This window comes from Gopherus flavomarginatus, chromosome 7 (genome assembly GCF_025201925.1).
Source record: "Gopherus flavomarginatus isolate rGopFla2 chromosome 7, rGopFla2.mat.asm, whole genome shotgun sequence".
NCBI classification, from domain to species: Eukaryota; Metazoa; Chordata; order Testudines; family Testudinidae; genus Gopherus; species Gopherus flavomarginatus.
This window is the reverse complement of record NC_066623.1, coordinates 52,636,351-52,661,341: the sequence shown is the minus strand read 5'-3', so window position 1 is coordinate 52,661,341 and position 24,991 is coordinate 52,636,351. Positions and strand designations below refer to the sequence as shown.

The 24,991-nt window shown below is 48.7% G+C and overlaps 1 protein-coding gene across 6 annotated transcripts in view; it reads left to right on the top strand.

The window, feature by feature from the left end:
* Positions 1-24,991, top strand: part of LOC127055818 (dimethylaniline monooxygenase [N-oxide-forming] 3-like) — a 161,295-nt gene that overhangs the window by 67,249 nt on the left and 69,055 nt on the right. For 3 of the 6 annotated variants that reach the window (XM_050963255.1, XM_050963253.1, XM_050963254.1), the window contains exon 1: positions 17,266-17,627. The gene's annotated coding sequence lies outside the window, so the exon portion shown is untranslated. Of the gene's footprint in view, positions 1-10,582; positions 10,626-17,265; positions 17,628-24,991 lie in introns of those variants that run through there. The other 3 variants (XM_050963258.1, XM_050963260.1, XM_050963259.1) reach the window with 3 other exon arrangements.

The window sequence follows — 24,991 nt, the reverse complement described above, 5'->3', positions numbered from 1 at the left end:
TAAAATGAGGGCAGTGCAGGGTCGCCATTGGGTTTTAGAGCTGTCATGACAATGAGATAATTAGGGGAGAGGGGCATTCACTCCTCTAAGTCCACCTGCCTGCAGACTCAGGCAGATATTTAGGTTATGGTTGGAAAGTATCTCTGCAACCACAAGGGTTAGAAACTTACTTTTTATTTTGTAGTTAAAGTTGAGATTCAAGCAACCTGGATATATCATGTCAGCCACAAAAATACCCCCTTCAGGCCAGATACAGGACACCTCTCTGCTACATGAATTGGGTAGGAAGATGGGGCTTTAGCTGAGCTACTATCTTGGCAGGCTCTGAACACATCAGGGGCAGGAGGAGGCATGGCCAGGTCGTTTCTATACCCTGGAGATTTCTCCAACCCTGCTAAAGGCATTGATGCAGGGTCACTGGGGTCTCAGCAGCTCCCAAACGAAGCAGATAAGCCACTTGCCATCTGCCCCTGCATTGGCCCAGAGCAGTTTCAAAATGTAAAGAAGGAACCACATTATAAAGCAGATGATGCACCTGAGCTGAGCTATGCGGTGAAAAGGAGGGAACAAACAAAAAGCTTCCCTGTCTTGTGACACGGAGGAAGATTTCTTGTTCAACGGTGCCCTATTAGAAGGGAAGTGTGGTCTTGCGAGCAGAGCAGCAAAATGGAAGTCAGGATCCCTGGCTTTTTTCCCCCCAACTCTGCCTGTCTAGCTTATATTTTTGTGCAGTCACCCATCACCCTGAGGCTGAGCACCTCCTGTATAAAATAGATGGGTGATTGCACAGTTCCTAGTTGACTCCATGGAATCTGTGGTTCGTCTTTTTGTTCAGGTTATAGAAAGCTCAGTCTAGGGACAGCTGTGCCACTGCTTTGCTGTGAGACCATGAGACGGTCACTTAACCATGCGCTGCTTGTTTTTCCCAGCTGTAAAGCACATGTAAAAATTTCCACAAGAGCATTTTAAAGCATCACTCATTACCAGCTGCAAAATGGTTTGAGAGCCCCAAAGAATCAGTCTGTGTAAATACAAAATATTCTCACCGCTTGGGTCTGGTTAAGTTACCTCCAGCAGCTGTCATGATTGCTGACATTGCAAGAAGATGGAGACTATTATACAGACTTATAAAATGTTGACCAGTGTGGACAATGGTCATAGACCAAACCTTTGCTTCTTTGTGTAATACACTGGCCAAGTGTCTGTCTCCCCCTAGGGGCTGGACTACCTAAAGAGGTTTGAGTTCGCTGCTGCCTCTAAGCTAAGGCAGGTGGTCCTTTAGCTCAAGGAGTAGAGGCTTTTGTTTTCAGATCCACATGTTCCCAGGTTCAATCCCTGCAGATGGACCTGACCAGCCATATCATGTTTGTCTCAATATTACTATTCTTTGTCATCACCCAGGTAGAATAGTATAACTTTGCACAGTGTCAGAGTCAGGCTTTTATTATCCATGACTGACATTAGATTTCAAAGTGCTAATAGGATAAGGATTTCCCTCAACCCATCGATATGCTAGGAAAGAGAAGAAGAAGGCTATGCAAACACCTATTTCTATGATCACCTAGGAAGAAATCTGAATATGCTGTGGCCTATGGTAACTTTCCAAGGCCCTGGAGCCTGGCTATTGACCGATAGACATACACAGCCTGCTTCTGATCTGACTTACTCCAGTGTCATTCCATTGATTTCATGGGAGTACTCCTAACTCACAACCTAGCAAACAAGGGGAAGCAGCCCCATAGTGCATACAGTGCTGGAAGCTATTGCACAGAGCTGCACAGAGGAAGACATTTACAAGAGCTCCAGATTTTATCGCCCCTATACAACCCAGGAACTAAGCTACCTTTTCTTGAGCACCATCTACTGCCACTTTTATCTATTAAATATTTACTCCTAGGTAGCTATTGCACATGCTCATAACACACAGCACTGCCTCTTATACACCAGTGCGTAGTGCTGCCGGAGCAGTGTCACCTGAAATCCAAGATGGCGCTATGCTCAGGTACTTCAGAAAGCTGCAGTCCAGCAGCTCTGCCTTGTCATTTCTGAGCCTCAGGCTACATTGCAGCTAGGAGGTGTTTCCCAGTGCAGGGAGATGAATGCGTGTTAGAGCCAGTTGAGAGCACTAAAAAAAAACAACAGTAATTACTTTTAGCAACATCTTAAAAATGTGTGTATGAGCAAGATGACTAATAAGCCGAGGTCACTAAATGTGGGTGGCTTTTCGAAGTCCCCAAAATAAAAAAGAAATCGTTGTTGAAAACGGTTTATTACTAGGAGTTGATTATGCTCAGAGGGCCCCATTCTGTGTTATGTCATCTAAACCCTACTTAGAGGAAGCTCTATTATTTGACTCTTTATTTGCATCATGGGAGTGCCTGGGCCTTCTGACCCTGGCACATACTAAAGAGCAAGCCCCTAGTATGAAGAGTTTACAAGCTACATAAACAAGACAGATGAAGACTAATTGTTTCCAGCCACGTAGAGTCAATGGCTCCATGTTAGTGATTCATGGCTCCATGTCTAGTTGGCAGCCAGTTGGGGCCAGTTTTGTTGAATATCTTCATTAATGATCTGGAGGATGGCATGGACTGCACCCTCAGCAAGTTTGCAGATTACACTAAACTGGGAGGAGTGGTAGATACTGTGGAGGGTAGGGATAGCAGACACAGGGACCTAGACAGATTAGAGGATTGGGCCAAAAGAAATCTGTTGAGGTTCACCAAGGACAAGTGCAGAGTCCTGCACTTAGGACGGAAGAATCCTATGCACTGCTACAGACTAGGAACCAAATGGCTAGGCAGCAGTTCTGCAGAAAAGGACCTAGAGGTTACAGGAGACAAGAAGCTGGATATGACTCAACAGCGTGCCCTTGTTGCCAAGAAAGCTAAAGGCATTTTGGGCTGGATAAGTAGGGGCATTGCCAGCAGATTGAGGGACGTGATCATTCCCTTCTATTCAACATTGGTGAGGCCTCATCTGGAGTACTGTGTCCAGTTTTGGGCCTCACACTACAAGAAGGATGTGGAAAAATTGGAAAGTGTCCAGCAGAGGGCAACAAAAATGATTAGGGGGCTGGAACACATGGCTTATGAGGAGAGGCTGAGGGAACTAGGATTGTTTAGTCTGCAGAAGAGAAGAGCGAGGGGGGATTTGATAGCTGCTTTCAACTACCTGAAAGGGGGTTCCAAAGAGGATGGATCTAGACTGTTCTCAGTGGTACCGGATGACAGAACAAGGAGTAATGGTCTCAAGTTGCAGTGGGGGAGGTTTAGATTGGATATTAGGAAAAAAAATTTAACTAGGAGGGTGGTGAAACACTGGAATGGGTTACCTAGGGAGGTGGTGGAATCTCCTTCCTTAGAGGTTTTTAAGGTCAGGCTTGACAAAGCCCTGACTGGGATGATTTAGTTGAGGATTGGTCCTGCTTTGAGCAGGAGGTTGGACTAGATGACCTTCTGAGTCTCCTTCCAACCCTGATATTCTGTGATTCTATGAAGGTGGAGATGATGAAACAGAGGTGAAGTGACTTGTCCAAGGTCACATATCAGGTCAGTGGCTGAGCCAGGAATAGACTCTAGATCTCCTGAGTCCCAGTCCAATGCTCTAGTTTTCTACAAATTCAACTGGAAGGCCAGGATTTATTCCCTCCCCCTTTCCACAGAAAAGGCCAGAGACTCCACCCTTGGGAACTGGAGCAAGGGAGGGCCTTCCAGTCAGGGTTGGTTCCAGGCACCAGCATGCCAAAAGCGTGCCTGGGGTGGCAAGCTACGGGGGGCTCTCTGCCGGTCACCGCGAGGGTGGCAGGCAGGGTGCCTTCGGCGGCGTGCCTGTGGAGGGTCCGCTGGTCCCGCGGCTTTGGCGGACCTCCCGCAGGCGTGCCCCTGAATCCGTGGGACTGGGGACCTCCCGCGGGCAAACCGCCGAAGGCAGTCTGCCTGCTGTGCTTGGGGTGGCAAAATACTTAGAGCCGCCTCTGCTTCCAGTGCATTCTGTTAAACACCTGTGCTACGGTCTGCCTCAGGGCAGCACATTTGCCTAGCTCTCTACATTGAGATGGCTACTAAAGGAGAACCGCAAGTCTCGCCTGTCAGCCAGTAAAAGCATCAGCCCTGGCTGCATCACCTTTCCACAATAGGAAGATGCCACTAAACAACTTCATCCACAAGGTGGCGATGATGACCCACAGGAGAAACGCTCTGTTCTCTTCCAGACTCCAGTAACTGCAAGTCACTCACAGTGGATCTGTACTTGAGATACTTCATGCAATACTAATTGTTTCCAGCAGGTGTCTAAAGATGGCTCTGTTTCTTGGTAAGAGAGCCAGCAATTTCTTTATAATGAGCGAATGAATTTCAGGGTCATAGAATGCCTTAGAGAGTCGGAATGAGAGCACAGTGCAAAATTAGGCCACAAAATATTGCAGTGGCTTGCCCACGTGCTCTAGAAATGCTGAGTGCCCATGTGGTGCAGTGAGCTGGAACCCCTACAGCTGCTGCGGAAGGTGGTGGAATTTAAAGCGACACATTTAACACTGAATTTGCTCAGGCTGAGGAACTGTCCTGTTGTTTTTACAATGTGAGTCCCACATGACATTTTTTTTGTTCTTTTGGACCCACCTACACTGCAGCCCTCAGCCAATCATGATACTGTTTCAAATGAGTAATGCAATCCCTTTGCCTCACCCCTGCAGTGTTCAGTGGGGAGCAGGCTGGAATAGTTCACTTGTTCCAGTTACAGTCATAGAATCATAGAATATTACAGTTGTAAGAGACCTCAGGAGGTCATCTAGTCCAAACCCCTGCTCAAAGTAGGACCAATCCCCAACTAAATCATCCCAGCCAGGGCTTTGTCAAGCCGGGCCTTAAAAACCATTAAGGATGGAGATTCCACCATCTCCCTAGGTAACCCATTCCAGTGCTTCACCACCTTCCTAGTGAAATAGTGTTTTCTAATATCCAACCTAGACCTCCCCTACTGTAACTTGAGACTATTGGTCCTTGTTCTGTCAACTGCCACCACTGAGAACAGGCTAGCCTAGCTTCAACAGGTAGTTGAAGGCTGCTATCAAGTCCTCCCTCACTCTTCTTGTCTGCAGACTAAACAAGACCAATTCCCTCAGCCTCTCCTCATAAGTCATGTACTCCAGCTGCCTAATCATTTTTGTTAACCTCTGCTGGACTTTTTCCAGATGAGGCCTCACCAATGCCGAATAGAGGGGAATTGCCCTCCACTAGATACTCTCCAATTTGTCCACATCCTTTCTGTAGTGGGGGGCCCAAAAATGGACACAATACTCCAGATGTGGCCTTACCAGTGCCAAATAGAGGGTAATAATCACTTCCCTTGATCCACTGGCAGTGCTCCTACTAATGCAGCCCAATATGCCATTAGCCTTCTTGGCAACAAGGGCACACTCTTGACTCATACCCAGCTTCTCGTCCACTGTAATCCCCAGATCCTTTTCTGCAGAACTGCCGCTTAGCCAGTCAGTCCCCAGCCTGTAGCAGTGCATGGGATTCTTCTGTCCTAAGTGCAGGACTCTGCACTTGTCCTTGTTGAACCTCAAATTTGTTTTGGCCCAATCTTCCAATTCTTCTAGATCACTCTGGACCCTATCCGCACCCTCTAGTATATCTACCTTTTCCCCCTAGCTTAGTGTCATCCATGAACTTGCTGACGGTGCAATCCATCCCATCATCCAGATCATTAATGAAGATGTTGAACAAAACTGGCCCCAGGACAGACCCTTGGGGCACTCTGCTTGATACCACTTGCCAACTAGACATCGAGCCGTTGATCACTACCCGTTGAGCCAGACGATCTAGACCACTTATCATCCTTTTTATAATCCATTCATCCAATCCATACTTCTTGAACTTGCTGGCAAGAATACTGTGGGAGACCATACAAAAGGTTTGCTAAAGTCACTTTCCCAAAATCCACAGAACCAGTTATCTCAACAAAGAAGGCAAATGGGTTGGTCAAGCATGACTTGCCCTTCGTGAATCCATGTTGAGTGTTCCTGATCACCTTCCTCTCCTTCAAGTTCTTCAAAATGGATTCCTTGAGCACCTGCTCCATGATTTTTCCAGGAACTGAGGTGAGGCTGACAAGTCTGTAGTTCCCCTGGTTCTCTTTCTTTCCTTTTTTAAAAATGGGCTCTATATTTGCCTTTTTCCAATCATCCAGGACCTCCCCTGATCACCATGAGTTTTCAGAAATAATGGCTCTGCAATCATATCAGCCAGCTCTCTCAGCACCCTCAGATGCATTACATCCAGCCCCATAGACTTGTGCATGTCCAGATTTTCTAGGCAGTCCTTAATCTGTTATTTCACCACTGAGGGCTGCTCACCTCCTCCCCATACTGTGCTGCCCAGTGCAGCAGTCTGGGAGCTGATCTTGCCTGTGAAGACTGAGGCAAAAAAAGCATTGAATACTTCAGCTTTTTCCACCTTTTCTGTCACTAAGTGGCCTCCCCCATTCAGTAAGGGTCTCACACTTTTCCTGACCTTCTTCCTGTTGCTAACATGCCTGTAGAAACCCTTCTTGTTACCCTTCACACCCCTGGCTAGCTGCAACTCCAATTGTGCTTTGGCCTTCCTGATTACATCCTGGCATGCTTAAGCAATATTTTTATACTGCTCCCTAATCATCTGTCCAAGTTTCCACTTCATGTGAGCTTCCTTTTTGTGTTTAAGCTCACCAAAGATTTCCCTAATAAGCCAAACTGGTCGCCTGCCATATTTGCTATTCTTTCTGCACATCGGCATAGTTTGTTCCTGCACCCTTTAAAATACAGCCCGCTCTCCTGGACTCCTTTCCCCCTCATGTTAGCCTCCCAGGGGATCCTGCCCATCAGCCCCCCAAGGGAGTCAAAGTCTGCTTTTCTGAACTCTAGGGTCCGTATTCTGCTGCTCTCCTTTCTTCCTTTTGTCAGGATCCTGAACTCAACCATCTCATGGTCACCGCTGCCCAGGTTGCCACCCACTTCTACTTCCCCTACCAATTCTACCCTGTTTGTGAGAAGCAGGTCAACAAGAGCATGGCCCCTAGTTGGTTCCTCCAGCACTTACACCAGGAAGTACTCACCAGTATTGTCCAAAAAGTTCCTGGATTGTCTGTGCACTGCTGTATTGCTCTCCCAGCAGATGTCAGGATGAATGAAGTCCCTCATGAGAAGCAGGGCCTGTGATCTGGAAACTTCTGTTAGTTGTCCAAAGAAAGCCTTGTCTTGGTCTGGTATTCTACAGCAGACACCCATCACAACATCACCCTTGTTGCTCTTGTCTCTAACCTTAACCCAAAGACTCTCAAAAGGCTTTTCTCCAGTTTCATACTGGAGCTCTGAGCAATCATACTGCTCTGTTACATACAGTGCAACTCCTTTATCTTTTCTCCCCCGCCTGTCCTTCCTGAATAGTTTATACCCATCCATGACAGTGCTCTGGTCATGTGAGTTACCCCACCACATCTCTGTTATTCCAATAACATCATAGTTCCTTGACTGTGCCAGGACTTCCAATTCTTCCTGCTTGTTTCCCAGGCTTCTTGCATTTGTTTACAGGCACCTAAGATAACTAGCTGATTGCCCTACTTTCTCAGTATGAAACCCAAGGCCTCCTCTGTTGCACCCTCCTCCTTGTGTTTCCACCCAGTATCCCACTTCCTCACTTACCTCAGGGCTTAGGTCTTCATCCCCCAGCGAACCTAGTTTAAAGCCCTCCTCACTAGGTTAGCCAGCCTGCCTGTGAAGATGCTCTTCCCTCTCTTTGTTAGGTGGATCTCCTCTCTTCCTAGCAATCCTTCTTCCTGGAACATCCTCCCATGGTCGAAGAATCCAAAGCCCTCTCTCTTACACCACCTGCATAACAACTCATTTACTTCCACAATTCGATGGTCCTTACCTGAGCCTTTGCCTTCAACTAGAAAGATGGATGAGAACATGACTTGAACCTCAAACTCCTTTATCCTTCTTCCCAGAGCTACATAGTCTGCAATGACTTGCTCAAGGTCACTCTTGGCAGTGTCATTGGTGCCCACATGGAGAAGTAGGAAGGGGTAGCGGTCTGAGGCAGTATTCCCTCTAATTTTTTACATCCATGTGCGGAATGAATTTTGTTATGTGCACCAATATGGAGATTATGTGTGATACACCACCTTCATATTGGTGTACATAACAAAATTCATGTGGTGGAGATGGGGCAGAGGGTTTCAGCGTGTAGGAGGCTGTGACAGAGGGTTGAGGTATGGAGGGGGTGAGGGCTCTGGTTGTCTGGGGCAGGTCTGTGCTGGACCCAGCAGGGAGGGGTGCATCTCCCCACCATGGCAGGTCCATGCTGGGGGAGAGGCATCTCTCTCCATTGCTGCCCTGAGCCTCTGTGTGGGGCTTAATAGGCAGCTGTGCAGCTGCACAGCCATGCAGCTTAGAGGGAACTTAGATACAAAGGCTTGATCAGTCTCAGCAGATACTCTGTCACATCCTGAATTCTAGCTCCAGGCAGGCAGCACACTGCCAATTTTCTTCCCCTTTCTGCATTGCCCTCTCTGATTCTTCAGCATGCTGTGACTGCAGTACAAAATGCTGAATTCTATCCAGAAAGTCTTCATTTTCTCTGATGCAATGCAGGTTTGATACTCTCTGGTCCTTTAACCTTCTCTTCCAATATGGAGACCAGCTTGCACTTCATACAGATGAAGACACTTCTATCTTCTGGGAGAAAGACAAACATGGCACATCCTGTGCAGGTCACAACAGCTGATCGCTCGCTATCAATATTGTATTACTTCCAAGATCCTCTTCAGAAGTTGTATTTACTGCTCACAGAAGCCTGAAAGGCAAAAAACTCTGTGGGCACTCCACAGGCAATCTCCTCCCGGTCGAACTCCCTCTGTTTGCTTCCACTCAGTTCGCAACTGGCTACTTTTTTATAAGTCTGCTGGCTTGAAGCAGTTGCCCTGGCTCAAAGCCTTCCCTCCAATCAATCACTCCAGGCCCACCTGAACAAAGCACTCCAATGAAGTTTGTGGAAATCCTGTCATTGGAGGTTTTTAAGAACACGTTGGACAAACACCTGTCAGGGATGGTTTAGGTTTACTTGGTCCTGACTCAGCACAGAGGACTGGACATTGTGACCTCTCAGGGTCCCTTCCTGCCTTACATTTTTATGATTCTAAACTCACCTGCCGGGTCTTGATTGATTGCTGCCTACTCCCAGCCCTTCTAGCCATTGGGGGACCATGTCTTATTGGCTTTGCCTGTACCAGAGCCTGATTGACTTCTCGAGGTAATACTCAAAGGTCTGACTGAGAGTCCTCTTTCCCAGGTGACAATGTTTCTTTGAGCAGTTGTGGTAGGGTAGTAATTCTTCCAGCAGGGGCAGAGAAGGCCTGACTCTGTCACAGATGTATATCTTTGTCTCTACAAACCCCATTTTATTTGTAAATACCATTTTGATTGTAGACTTCATTTGTAAATTCACTGTTGCCTTTTAACCTCCAACTTGGACTGGGATTAGCAGAGATTCAGTTTGCTCCTAGCAGAGGGTTAACAGTAAAGAACAATCAAGGGTCATTAACCTAGATGATCCGCCATTCAAATGGAAGCACACTGGAACACTGAGATAGCTAAAGTCCAGTTCTCCTAGATAGGCTGTAAATAAGCAATGAATCGCCTGACAAGGAACTTGAAGCAACTCGGGAGTCAGCTGATAGAGGAGATTGAAAGTTTCTAAAAGGGACTCTCTCCAGCAAGTGGGGGGAAGGGGCGACCAGAACAAGAGGACAAGGCTGTGGAGAAGGAAAGGAAGAATCCAGGACTCCCTGGAAGGAGAAAAAGACCCCAAGGGCTCTTAGGAGAGATGAAGAAACTGAGGCAGGGATTTGCATGCAGGCTTTGTTATTTTTCCATTCTAATCCTTCTGCCAGCAGTGGCAGCAGTGACAAGGGCCAGGTTCACTCTCTCTCTTAACAAAACAGAACAGAAATGCTGAGGAGTCTCAATTCCACTGACTTCTGTGAGAATTGAGGATGCAGAGCACTCCTGAAAATCAGGCCTGGTTAATTCATGAGCCTATGCCAAGTCATCCCCTGTGTGTCCCCTTGTGGGTCCAGAGACAGAATAGGCCCACTGCTCCTCCTGCATGTCATAAGAGGTGACTAAAAGGGGGTTACCTGGAGAGAGATGGGCTCCGCCAGGTTAGAAATTTGCCCAAGACACACCATATGATGAGCAAGTTAACCATGTCCATACTGGATTGGTCGCAGCCTGGGTTAACAATGACCACGCCATCTGTCTCCCACCAGGGCGGACGCAACAAGTATACTACTGGTGTAACCCCAACAAAGAGGATCCGTGGAAGAGACAACAACACCATAGCCACATGGAATGTAAGGACATTGAGAAAAATAGGGAGGCTGAAAGAATGTATGCAAGGGTCTAGGAAACAGTAGAGACAGATACCAATAGAGGGGAAGTGATCCTGAGTTACAGCCCAGCTCCATGAGGACTAATGGAGACTCCTGAATGTGGGAGAGGAAACTGACTTGAACTCTGATAGAGATCCCCATAGAGCTCCTTGAGGGACTGAAGCAAAGTTGTTTGTATGCTGTACCACAGCCTGGTAAGAACTATAAATCTTCCTGAGGTGTGTCTGTTGCATGTTGTGGAGATACTTCAGGTCGGCTGGCCTGCTCATGGGGCTTGGCAGGAGCCCAGAGAGACCTTATCAAGCTGGCAGGTCTTTTGTTCCTCCTCTAAGTACTTGGGTCTCCCAGCCCCGCTTGTATTGAGTGTCTTGAAGCTGCTGCTCCAAGTACCAGTTGGAATGTGGCATTCAATGGGGGCTATGCCAGGCAGAGAATGAAAGACTCCTCATAATGTTTACTTTCCCATCTGCACACACGCACAGCAGCCTTGGGGAATGCACACCCGGGGCTGAAGTGCACATGCCAGCAGGAGAGCGTAGGGCTGTGGCCAGCACTGAGGAGGTGCGTAAATATGTTTGGAATCAAGTATCAGAGGGGTAATCATGTTAGTCTGGATCTGTAAGAGCAGCAAAGAGTCCTGTGGCACCTTATAGACTAACAGACGTATTGGAGCATGAGCTTTCGTGGGTGAATATATGCATCCGATGAAGGAGGTATTCACCCACAAAAGCTTATGCTCCAATACGTCTATTAGTCTATAAGGTGGCTCTGGGAATTGATAACAGACTACAGAGTGGAGTGGAGTGTGAAAACCAGAAGAGAGTGGGAGGGGTGGGCAGAAATCTTCAATTTTTTGGCAAAAAACTAACATTTTGGCCCAAACCAAAATATTTCTTTCTGGAAATGCTGCCATGGGGCCTCATGGAAATTACAGTTTGGGGGCCTCCTGATCCCATGAGAGCTGCCATCTATCCAAGGAGACTGCCTCATGGAGGAAAATGGAGATGTGAGGCCACTGAAATACAACTCCTATGAGGCACTGCAGCAACATTTGAAAACTGAAAGTCTCATTTTTTTGCATTCACTTTTTCATGAAAAAATTAATTCAGTCTCTCAAAGCACAGTTTTAGTGGAAGATGTTTGACCAGCCCTGATGCAGACCCTTTCCCCACTAGGGACTTCGATCCAGCACAGATCAGCTGTATGAAAAGTTGTTAAAATTGGCAGAGTGTAACAATGGTATAGCCTTCCACCCTGAGGCATGCTTGCAGCTTGGAGGGGCTTCTTTCCCCTCCTTACATGGGTTGGGTGTTGGGTTTTTTTTTTGTGATGCCAGGTGCCTCCACCCAGGGTGACTCCACTCTGTGAGCAAGGCCCAAGGGGGCTGTCCCTTGGGAAAATGCATGAGGCTACCACTACTGGTAAGGTATATAACACACAGTTACATGCCTTGGGCAGAAGGGGCAGGAATGGGGGGCGTCAGAGCCAGCCTTGGCCCACCCTGTACCAGTAATTGCTCCCTCCTTCCCGCACCGGGGTAGCAGCAGCAGCCAGGGGCTCTGACAGCAGTTTAAAGGGCCCAGGGCTAGGCTGCTGCTACCTCCCCGGGCACTTTAAACCGCTGCTGGAGCCCCCAGCTGCCACTACTACCCCAGAGCTCAGGTAGCACGGCTCCGGGGGTCATTTAAAGGTCCGGGATTGTAGAGGCAGTGGGAGCCCTGGGCCCTTTAAATAGCCCCTGGAGCCCTCGGGTAGCGGCAGCAGGGCTCTGGCTGCTATTTAAAGGGCCCAGGGCAGTAGAGGCAGTGGGACCCCCGGCTCTTTAAATAACCCCTGGAGTCCTGCTGCCGCTACCCCATGGCTCGAGCAGTGGGGCTCTGGTGGCAATTTACAGGGCCAGGGGCTCCAGCTGCTGCTGGGAGCCCCAGACCCTTTAAATTGCAGCCTGGGGAAGCTGGGACACCCCGGTAGGGCACACCGGCTCTTGCCAGTATGCTGTACCTGGGCGTAACGGCTTACTTTCACCTCTGGAAGTGACCCAGGGAAGGTGTTAGAAGCCAATGCTTGAACCATTAATACAGGATTTACCAGCTTCATAGGGCCCTGGGTCAGAACTTGGTGGAATAGGGTGGGCCTGGGTTCCCTTCCCTTTCCCCCCTCCACCCCACACAGGCCACTGGGTGTGGCTCCCAGGGGCCCAGGTTAGGGTGACCAGATGTCCAGTTTTCAACCGGAACACCCAGTCGAAAAGTGACCCTGGTGGCTCCAGTCAGCACCACCAACCGGACTTTTAACAGCCTGGTCAGCAGTGCTGCGGAGCCAAGGCAGGCTAGTCCCTACCTGTCCTAGCTCTGTGCTGCACCCCAGAAGTGGTCAACAGGTCTGGTTCCTAGGTGGGTTGGCCATGGGACCCTTCACAGTGCAGCTCTCTATTCACAACATGCTGCAGCATGAGGTCTCAGCTACCTCACTTCCTTTCCTGTTGGTGGTGGCCTGCTACAGCCCATGGGATAACAGGGCTAGTTCTTATAGCTCAGACAGAAGAGGCTCATGCCAATGCTAACATGTGTCCATTAAGAAAGGAAGCAGATCTCATGTCTAAATAATGCATGTGAAGCACTGAGCAAAGTGCCAGGCCATTAAGAAATGGGTTTATTTTCGTAATAAATAGAGGTGATTTCCAAACAGCTTGAGAGTTTTTAAGAGCACAAGTCCCACCAAACGGCAATGAGACTTGTGCTCCTAAATCCTTGATGTGCCTTTGAAAATTTCCCCATGAAAGCAGCTAGGAAAAGAGCATTTTTGTATGTGGATCTGCACACCTAATCTGACATGCAACGTCATGTTCAAAATCACAGGTTAAAAGGACATGGTCAACATATCCACGCTAAGGCAGAGGTAACATCTACCATTGTTACAGTTGAAAGAAACCTGAGGTAAGAAGGACACAGTCATCTCTATTTTTGGTAGCTTTGCTTTGTGCATTTGATAGCACTTTGGCCTAAATCCAGAAAGGTGTCTAGGCACCAAACTCCCACTGATTTTAGTGGGAGTTAGGTACATAAATACCTTGAGGATCTGGGCCTTTATGTTTAGTCAGTTTTGCTCTTTCTTCTGTAGAGTCAATTAAATTGGTCTGTTTCCTCTGCTGGTTTGAGTGTGTCTTTCCCAAGGCAGAGAGAGAGAAACATGTTTATAAAACAGGAAACTGTGATTTGTTAAACCACAAAACCTGCTGGATGAAGGAAGGGATGGGTAGGGAGCGGGGGTCCAGGATAAGTTTGGTACCAGACGTTAACTTTGTTGTGTTCATGTACTAGAAGACAAGTGGATGGTGTGTCCATTTAAACAAATAGTCTTCTCTTAATTGCCCACTGAGCAATACCCTCTTACTCTGACATTTTTTTTAAAACCTAACTGAAAAAGAAATGTAGTTAATCAACTTAAATTCTGCTCTCCCAAAATAGTATTAAGGTAGCATGTAGGAACTCCAGGGAAGATTGGTGCCCCATTGTACTGGATCTTATACATACACACAACGGCTTACAGTCTAAATAGACAAGACAGACAGTGTGTAGGAAGGGAAACAGAGGCACAGAGAGTTGAGGTCATACAGCAGGCCGGTGGAAGAACTGTGAGTAGTATCCATGCCTGCAGGAATCCCAGTCCAGTGCCCTACGCACTGTGATGGGGCAAGGCCAGATGGCTACAGTAAAGTAGTGAGGAACAGATATGTTTGCCCTAGGCTAAACAAATCCTTGGTACCATGGTAACCAAATGGCAGTTGCTCCAGGTCAATCAAGACACCTGGGGCCAATTAAGATCTTTCTAGAAGGCAGTGGAGATAGCCACCTTGATTGGGACACCTGAAGCCAATCAAGGGCTGGCTGGAACTAGTTAAAAGCCTCCCAGTTAGTCAATGAGGTGTGTGAGAGCAGGAGTGGGAGTGGCCCTGCCCTGTGGATAAAGAAGGTGTTTGGAGGAGGCCATGGGGAAGTAGTCCAGGGAGTTGTAGCTGTCATGCAGCTGTTACAGGAGGTTCTATAGACAGCTGCAATCCACAGGGCCCTGGGCTGGAACCCGGAGTAGAGGGTGGGCCTAGGTTCCCCCCAAACCTCCCAACTGCTGATCAGACACAAGAGGAGTTGACCCAGACTGTGGTTTCCACCAGAGAGGAAGATCACTGAGGTGAGCAAATCCGCCATTAAGCACAGGACCCACCAAGGTAGAGGAGGAACTTTGTCACACTGCTAGATTACAATGTGTATCTGGGCCAGATCTTCAACTAATGTAAATTGATATAGCGCCATTGACTTCAATAGGGCTATACCAGTTTGCATCAGCTGCAGATCTGGTCCTTTGTAACACCTGAACTATCCGAGGCTTTACTGAAGTTCAGGACTCTGCTAATGTCCCCCTTATTACAAACCAGAATATTGCTTTAACTGTGTTGTAACTGAGCCTTCTGACACAGATGACTATCTGGGCCTGAGGGTGAGCTGCCTGTTGCTGACCTTGCTGATTTCTCTCTTGGGCTGGGGAAGGTTGTATGAGGAGTAGGGCAGGCCAGGGTAACTATTACACTTTTGTTTGCTTTAGGGCGGGGGGGGGAGGGAAATTCCACTTGATTTCATAACTGAATTCTTTAAACACCCATAATTCAGTCTTGCTGCCAGGCTGCGTTCAGGGCCTCATTTGGCATTTAGACTGATTTGGAACTAGGATAGGGGATTCTTAAACCCAATCTGGTAGTTGACAGTTTCCAGCTTTGTCCCTCCAGCAGAGCAGATCACAGTGCTTGTGTCACTGCAGGATGGCCTGTCTCCTGCATGCTTAGATGGGCTGTGTTTAGTCTCATAAAAAATGGGAGAGTTGAGAAATAGCCACAGGATGGAGCTGAAATCCAGGCCTGCAGTAACCAGGGGAAAGGATGAAGGGAAACCTTGCATTGAGGGTAGCTTGGAGGGGCACCTGTCCAGCTGGAGCATATGGGATGGATTGAAGCACAGGTCCCACAGAATAGTCCATATTCATGCAACAATAACCCCCCAGATTCTGCTTATATCAGGCATGATCCATGTGCAGTGGGCTCAAAAACATATGAGGGGATGGGCAGGGGATTGTCATCTCTTACAGAGCCTGCGGCCTGCAGACAGGCTCCAGGCTTGATACAGAGCCTCGTCACTCAGGGAGGGGTCAGATTAAGCTTTAAAGAGGACTAGTTTCATCCCCAGTAATATTTGTAGTTGTGCAAGTTTGGATGCAGTAATGATGAATCTCATGCTTTGAACACAAACCCAGCCCCTGTAAGGGTCAGGAGGGAAATGGTCCCCATTCATAGTACATAGCATAGAGCCTCTGTTCATTGTGGAGAATGGGGCCCTAGTTTCCCAGGAAGCACCAGCTTTTGCCTTTGCTGGAGAAAGAAGATAAGACTGAATGGATCCACGATCTGGTATGTCAAATCCGAGTCCTGTAGCATCTTCTGTTGGAATGGCTGCCCCTCTCCCAGGCGGCTAGGCTAGTCCGGACCAGTGTTTCGTTAGTGTGTAATCCTTTCTATTGTTTTGTGGGTGTGTTATTCTGACTGGTGGTTTTTCTTTCTTTAAGACCTTAGCAAATCTTGTGCTTTGCAGAGCCAGATCACCTTCGCAGCAGGAGGCATGCAGATGTGCCAGATGCAGGAGATCGGTTAGAACAGGATACCCTTGGCCTCCTGGGTCAAGTTGCAGGTTTCCAGAGTTAATCTCCTGTGGTACATATATGCACTTGGACAGGGGCCCTCCAAGAAGCCCAAGCTACTTAGGTAAAATGGAGCAAACTCATCATGGGTGTATGCAGGTTGACTTCAATGGAATTCTCCTAGGGATGAGTTTGCCCTGATGTGTGTTAGTAAAGACACATGGTGAACAAGTCCAGCTCTTCCAGGTCTGTCTACATATTGATGTCTTGGGGCTTTCAGCTGATACAGCACATTTCCTACATTTCTTTCCAAGGTAGGTCCAGTAGAACACAATCCAGATCTACCCACACATGCATAGCTTTGAAAACGGTGATTTTCCACAGAATATCATTCATTTTTCACCAGTAGATGTCAAAGCACTTCACAAAGGAGATCAGTATCTTTCTTCCCACTTTACAGATGGGAGTGGGGTGCTGAGACCCAGGAAAGTTAAAGGTAGTTTCCCATGGTTAGTCAGCAAGTGGCAGAGGTGGGAATAGAATCCAGGTCTCCTGAGTCCTAGTCCAGTGCTCTACCATCCTACAGTGAAGAGAAATTGGCCTGGATGTGCTAATAGCAACATCACACAATGACACCTGGCATACACGTGGTCTGCACAGAGTAAATGCGGGCATGGAAAAACTCAAGTAATCTACTTGCTCAAAGTGTCCATATTTTGCACAGACAGGTGAAGGTGATGGGGTGCAAATCCCACACTGGCACTGAAAGGGTTATGGGGAACTGGAGAGCTCAGTGAAGAGACCTGGTTGCACTTGGAGAGTGGGCCGGGCCCAATGAAGGATGAGGCCCAGCTAGGGAGGAGCTGGGTGGGTCCTGCAAAGGAAGGAGTTCTGGGCAGAAGGGGGAAGAGGGGAGCTTTGGGATTCTCCTCGGAGAATAATCTCTGATAAAGGGTCAGGAGAGAAACAGAGCAGCCACTGGGGTGGAGCAAGCTCTGGTGGTGAGCACTGATATAAGGGCAGGTCTGGACATCCATGGAGAGCACCCTGGGAGGTGTTCAGTCAAGGAATGTAGCAGGGGTAACTGGAGAGGGTGAAAGGTTCTGCCTCAGGAGGGCAGAAGTTAGTGTGAGTTTCATTTTTCAGCTGGAATTTCCTGGAGGACTCCAGTGGGGAGCCCTGTGAGCCCTGACCCTGAAAGAAGAGAGAACCTAGACTGGTCATGGAGCCTGGGAATAAAACTGCACAGTGGGCTGAGGGAAAGGCCTGCTGACAGGCTGAGGTAGGAAGAAGCCTAGGGAGGAAACATGGAGTGTCTGATAAACTGACCTTACCTGCTCACTACAGAATCCCTGGGCTGGAACCCAGAGGAGAAGGAGGGCCTGAGTTCTCCAACCAGCAGCCTGGGAATGTGGCATGAGGCTCCTTGATATAAGGAGATAAGAACTTTTGAAAGCCCTGAGAGAAGGGGGTATAAGGACCACTGGCCTAGAGTCAGGGGCCAAAGACCTGAGGTAAGAACACTGGACTTTTCTTTATTGGACTCCCTGTTACACGAGAAGGGGGCGGGGGGATGACGACAACTATAAAGTTACATCTATGCTACACATCACTGGTGGTGGCATGTAAGCATACGTGACGCCACAGTGAAAAACAGTGTCCTCACTGCGGTGTGTAGCTACATGTGTCAGTGAAGGGCAGAGGCAGCGGGGAAAGGCACCATCCCTGCTGCTAGAGTTTGTGCTGCCTCCCCATGCTGGAGTCTTTGGGCTTGTCTACACTGACAAGTCTTGCCACCAAAAACTGCCTTTTGGCGACAAAACACCAAGAGTGTACAATGGGATTTTTGTAGCAAAAAACATCCAGTTTTCGCAACAAAACTTCCGCCCCATGAGACACTTTTCTTTTCTCTCCCGTTATTGTCGACAAAGAGCCAGTGTAGACACTGCTGATTGTTTTGTTGACAGAACTGGCTTCAGGAAGTATCCCAAGATACCTGTCCTGATTGCTCTGCTCAGTGTTTTGATCTCTGCTGCCTTCCAGGCATGTGCCCCTCCTCTTTCAAAACTCCAGGAAGTATTTGTGTGCTACTGTTTGTGGATGTGGCAGTCCTGGCAATGCACTGCCCCTTTAGGGAATGGGGTGTTGGAACCTCACCACTCCCAAGTTCACATGCTTGCCTCTCTGTGGGTGGCCTGATGCAGCCTAATAGCCTCCCTCCTCACATCACTCCCAGCATCAGAGCAGTGCACCCTCATGGCCAGAGTCCATACAATCCCCCTCACAGGTGGGGTAGTGAGGCCTAGTGGCTGGAATCCAGGTAACTCACCCCAAACATCTGGGCAGTGTGGCCCAATGGCCAGAGTCCATATAAATCGCTCCCCACATTGGACCCTGGCCATTAGGCCACACTGCTCTATACAATCCCACTAACAAGCAGGGTAGTGCGGTCTAGCAGGCAGAGTCTGGGTAACTCACCTGGAACATCCAGGCAGTATGGCCCAATGGCCAGGATCCATATGATTCCAGTGCCAGGGATAGGGGGACCCGGGCCTGCCCTCTCCACCAGGTCCCAACCCAGGGCCCTGGTAGTGGCAAGTTCCCTTGCCACTGGCTCGGCAGGGATCCGCCTGAAACACGATGAGCCCCTGTATGGCTTTAATGCCGTTTTCCTCTAAAGTCCCCCTGGGTCACTTCCTACCATTACCTCCGGGTCCTCCATTTCAGTGCGTCTGGTCTGTTCCCCTTCTGTGACATACTGCATGAGGGCATGTCCTGGCTTGGCTGGCCTCCAGATCCTGGAGTGCAGGCTGTCCCTGCTCAGGAGCTGGTGGCATGCCTCCTTCCCCTCCGGTGGTCAGCCTAGACCAGGGGTCAGCAACCTATGGCACACGAGCTGATTTTTAATGGCACGCAGCTGCCTGCTGGGACTCTGCATGCCATTAAAAATCCTGCCGACACGGCAAGCTGCAGGGTCCATACTGCCGGGCCAGAGCGTCCAGCCAAGTGCAGCAAGTTGCCGACCCCTCCACTGCCTTCCCCTGGAGTCTTGCCGCCGCACACGCAGCGCTCTGGGGGCTGGGGCTGCACGCTCCCGAGAGGCAGTGTTTGGGTCCGTGGGAAGGGAAAGACACTCCCCGCTCACCCGGAGCCCTGCCACCTCGCGCGCACGCGGCGGCAAAGCTCCAGATGAGCGGGGAACCTCGTGATAATGGGTCCAGGGCCGGGGGGGGTTGGTAAGGAGTGGGGGCAGTCAAGAGACAGGAACCAGGGTGGATGGGATCCTGGGGGGGTAGTTAGGGGCAGGGGTCTCTGGATGGGGCAGTCAGGGAGCAGGGGGGGTTGAATGGGGCATGGGAGTCCCAGGGTCTGTTAGGGGGTGGGAGGTAGATGGGGTCAGGGGACAGCGAGCAAGGAGGGTCCAGGGGGCAGTTAGGGTGGGGGGGTCTCTGAAGCAGGTGCTCAGGGGACAAGGAGCTGGGGGGCTTGGATGAGCTGAGAGTTTGGGGAGGGGCTGTCAGGAGGCAGGGGTGTGGAGAGGGGTTGGGGTAGGCAGGGAGCAGGGAGGCGTTGTATGGGTCTAGAGTTCTGGGGGTCCTGTCAGGGGGCGGGGAGCTGTTGGATAGGCATTGGAGTCCAGGGAGTTCTATCTGGGTGCAGGGGTGTGGATAAGGGTTGGGGCAGTCAGGGGACAGGTAGGGGGTAGGCTCCTAGGGAGGCAGTCAGGGGACAAGGGGCAGGGAGGCTTAGATAGGGAGTGGGCCCCCAGGAGGGGGTAGTCGGGACAAGGGGCGGTTCTGGGTGGGTAGTCACCCAGCCCTCTGCCCTGAGCCCTGACCCCCCACACACACATCCAGCCCTCTGCCCTGAGCCCTGCACCCCTACACAACCCCAGGCCCCTGCCCTGAGCCCTGTACCGCCCAGCCCTCTGCTGACTCCTTCACGCCCCCCCCATGACCCCAGCCCTGACTCTGGCACCCCCACACATACCCAGCCCCCCTACCCTGACACCTGCACCCCCCTCACATGCCCCCAGCCCTCTGCCCTGACTCTTGCACCCCCCACATCCCCCGCCCCCCCCACATCCCATGCAACCTGGACATCCTCACCCCCACCCTGAGCACCAAATGGGAGCTCCTGCACCCCCACTCACATTCCCACCTGCACCCCTCACACCAAATGGGAGCTGCCCAAGTAAGTGCCCCCACATCCAAAACCTCCTGCCCCAACCCTGAGCCCCCTTCCTCATTCTAGCTGCTCGCCAGGTCCTTCACCCCCAGCCCTGTGTGCAGTTCTAGTGTTCCATGTTCAAGAAGGATGAATTCAAACTGGAACAGGTTCAGAGACGGGCTACTAGGATGATCCGAGAAATGGAAAAACTGCCTTATTAAAGGAGACTCAAAGAGCTTGGCTTGTTTAGCCTGGACAAAAGAAGGCTGCGGGGGGATATGCTTGCTCTATATAAATATATCAGGGGGGTTAACGTTAGGGAGGGAGAGGAATTATTTAAATTTAGTACTAATGTAGGCACGAGGACGAATGGGTATAAACTGGATATTAGGAAGTTTAGACTTGAAATTAGACGAAGGTTTCTAACCATTAGGGGAGTGAAGTTCTGGAACAGCCTTCCGAGGGAAGTAGTAGGGGCAAAAGACTTTTCTGGCTTTAAGACAAAGCTTGATAAGTATATGGAGGGGATGTTATGATAGGATTGTTAATTTGGGCAATTGATCTTGGATTACCACCAGATAGGTCTGCTCAATGGTCTGCGGGGAGATGTTGGATGGGATGGGAACTGAGTTACTGCAGAGAATTTCTTCTTGGGTGCTGACTGGTGAGTCTTACCCACATGCTCAGGGTTTAGCTGATCGCCATATTTGGGGTCAGGAAGGAATTTTCCTCCAGGGCGGATTGGCAGGGGCCCTGGAGGTTTTTCGCCTTCCCCTGCAGCGTGGGGCACGGGTCGCTTGCTGGTGGATTCTCTGCAGCTTGAGGTCTTCAAACCAATTTTGAGGATTTCAATAACTCAGTCCTGGGTTAGGGGTTGTTATAAAATTGGATGGGTGGGGTTCTGTGGCCTGCCTTGTGCAGGAGATCAGACTGGATGATCATATTGGTCCCTTCTGACCTATGAGTCTACTCCCACCCTCAGCTCAGTGCAGAGAGAGGAAGAGAATGGGCCAGAACCAGGGAGAAGGTAGGTACCCACTGTATGTGGGCAGGGCTGGGACCCCAGACTGGCAGCGGGCTGAGCGGGTCTGGTAGCCAGGATCCCAGCTGGCAAGAGCCGATGGATGGAACCCCTGAGCGGCAGTGGGCTGAGCCGCTCACCCCACTGCCGGTCTGGGGTCCCAGCTGCTGGCCCCGCACAGCCCGCTGCCGGTCGGGGGTTCTGGCTGCCAGACCCTTCCCAGCTGGGGTCCCGGCCACAGGCCCCACTCAGCCCACTGTTAGCCTAGGTGAACAGAACCCGAGACCAGCAGTGGGCTGAGTGGGCCGGTGGCGTAAGATCAACATTTTAATTTCATTTTAAATGAAGCGTCTTAAACATTTTGAAAACCTTGTTTATTTTACAATATAACACTAGTTTAGTTATATAATATATAGACTTTAAAATGTATTACCAGCACATGAAACTTTAAATTAGAGTGAATAAATGAAGACTCAGCACACCACTTCTGAAAGGTTGCCGACTCCTGGCCTAGATTGAGCAGCTCTGCAGGCTTTTATACCTGTTCTCTAGTTGGAGCATGCCCAGCAGAGCCTCAGAGGCATGGCTTCCTCTGCTAGGAAGGAAGGATTAACCCCGGCGATACCAGTGCGGGGCCGCTCTGCTGTGTCACAAGGGAACAAACAAAGAGCAAATCATTGGAATGCTCCTGTTCTACACTGCGCTAGGAACACAGCAGCAGGCAGATTGCTACTGCAGGAGGAGGGGGACGGACTGCGGTGTTGTTTTGCTATTCCTCAGCACAGAGAGTTCACAGAGCTACTCATGATACTGCTCTCAGCAGCTGAGGGGGCTGTGGGAGAACTCAGAGAATCCCAAGATGCACATTGATCAGCTCTTCCTTCCCACAACACTGCACTATGGGATACATACCCATGGTGCATTGCTCACCCTGTCGATGATGGTGTCCCCAATGTGGACATGATCTGTCAACAGAGGGAGCAAGTGTAGAACACCCGTTGGCGATTTTTGTTTTGTCGACTTGTGGGTAAAGTCATTGCAGAGAAACTAAGTGGATTCTTTGCTTCAGTTTTCACGGCTGAGGATGTTAGGGAGATTCCCAAACCTGAACTGGCTTTTGTAGGTGACAAATCTGAGGAACTGTCACAGATTGAAGTGTCACTAGAGGAGGTTTTGAAATTAATTGATAAACTCAACATTAACAAGTCACCGGGACCAGATGGCATTCACCCAAGAGTTCTGAAAGAACTCAAATATGAAGTTGCGGAACTATTAAGTAAGATTTGTAACCTGTCCTTTAAATCAGCTTCGGTACCCAAGGACTGGAAGTTAGCTAATGTAACACCAATATTTAAAAAGGGCTCTAGAGGTGATCCCGGCAATTACAGACCGGTAAGTCTAACGTCGGTACCGGGCAAATTAGTCGAAACAATAGTTAAGAATAAAATTGTCAGACACATAGAAAAACATAAACTGTTGAGCAATAGTCAACATGGTTTCTGTAAGGGGAAATTGTGTCTTACTAATCTATTAGAGTTCTTTGAAGGAGTCAACAAATATGTGGACAAGGGGGATCCAGTGGACATAGTGTACTTAGATTTCCAGAAAGCCTTTGACAAGGTCCCTCACCAAAGGCTCTTACGTAAATTAAGCTGTCATGGGATAAAAGGGAAGGTCCTTTCATGGACTGAGAACTGGCTAAAAGACAGGGAACAAAGGGTAGGAATTAATGGTAAATTCTCAGAATGGAGAGGGGTAACTAGTGGTGTTCCCCAAGGGTCAGTCCTAGGACCAATCCTATTCAATTTATTCATAAATGATCTGGAGAAAGGGGTAGACAGTGAGGTGGCAAAGTTTGCAGATGATACTAAACTACTCAAGATAGTTAAGACCAAAGCAGATTGTGAAGAACTTCAAAAAGATCTCACAAAACTAAATGATTGGGCAACAAAATGGCAAATGAAATTTAATGTGGATAAATGTAAAGTAATGCACATTGGAAAAAATAACCCCAACTATACATACAATATGATGGGGGCTAATTTAGCTACAATGAGTCAGGAAAAAGATCTTGGCGTCATTGTGGATACTTCTCTGAAGATGTCCACGCAGTGCGCAGAGGCGGTCAAAAAAGCAAACAGGATGTTAGGAATCATTAAAAAGGGGATAGAGAATAAGAAGGAGAATATATTATTGCCCTTATATAAATCCATGGTACGCTCATGTCAGGGTTTCTTTCCCACTTTGAACTTTAGTGTCCAGAAAGTGGAGACCTGCATGTCCCTTCTAAGCTTAATTCCTAGCTTAGATCTTATAGCGCTGCCACCAACCAGAGCTTTAGTGTCTGGTGCACTCCTTGTCCCCCCAAAACCTTCCCTGGGGAGACCAAGACCCAAACCCCCTGGGTCTTAAAACAAGGGGAAATAAACCATCCCCCCTACCTTCCCCTCCCAGACTTTCCCCTCCCTGCGTTACCCTGAGAGATACTGTGATTCAAACTCCTTGAATCTTAAAACAGAGAGGGAATTCACCTTCCCCCCCTTTTCTCCCCCTCCCAGACTCTCCCTGAGAGAGAGACACTGATGCCAACTCTTTGGATCCTAACACAGAGAGAAATTAACCTTTTCCTCCCCCTTCTCTCCTTTCCCCCACCAATCCCTGGTGAGTTCAGAACCAGTCCCCTTGGGTCTTACACAAGGACAAAATCAATCAGATTCTTAAAAAGAAAAGCTTTTAATTAAAGAAAGAAAAAAATAAAAATTATCTCTGTAAAAATCAAGATGGAAAAATGTTTACAGGGTCTCAGCTTTACCCAGACCAGAGGGACTCCCCCTCCCAGCCTAAGTATAAGTTACAGCAAACAGAGGTGAAATATCCTTCCAGCAAAATACACATTTGCAAATAAAGAAAAGAAACATAAATCTAATCTGCTTTCTATCTATTACTTACTATTTTGAACCTGAGAGACTGTTTTTCAGTAAGATAGGAGAAATCTGGTTGCATGTCTGGCTTCCCTTAATCCCAAGAGAGAATAAAGAACAGAACAAACAGCGCAAAAAAAAACTTCTCTCCACCAAGATTTGAATGTATCTTGTCTCCCAATTGGTCCTTTGGTCAGGTGTCAGCCAGGTTCACTGAGCTTGTTAACCCTTTACAGGTAAAAGAGACATTAACCCTTAACTATCTGTTTATGACACGCCCCCCAAATCTCAGACAGTGTGGAACCACACTGGCGGTGATTTCTTTCTAGAACTTTAGAATAAACAGATTAATACAACACATGCACCTTTACATATACTACCAAGTATGTAAACTACAAGACTTTTTACATTTTAAGGACAATTTTTAACCAGTTGATTTTGGAAAACTTTTATGGGAGAGTGCATTAGCTACTTTGTTAGAAGCTCCTGAAATGTGTTGAATTTTAAAATTAAAATTTTGGAGAGCTAAACTCCATTGAAGAAGTTTTTTGTTGTTCCCCTTGGCAGTATGAAGCCACTTTAGCGCAGCATGGTCGGTTTGTAGCTGGAACCGACATCCCCAAATGTATGGGCATAGTTTTTCCAGGGCATACACAATGGCGTAGCATTTTTTTTTGATGATGGACCAGTGGCTTTTCCTCTTAGACAGTTTCTTGCTGAGAAACACGACAGGATGGAAGTTTTGATCTGGTCCTTCCTTCATTAA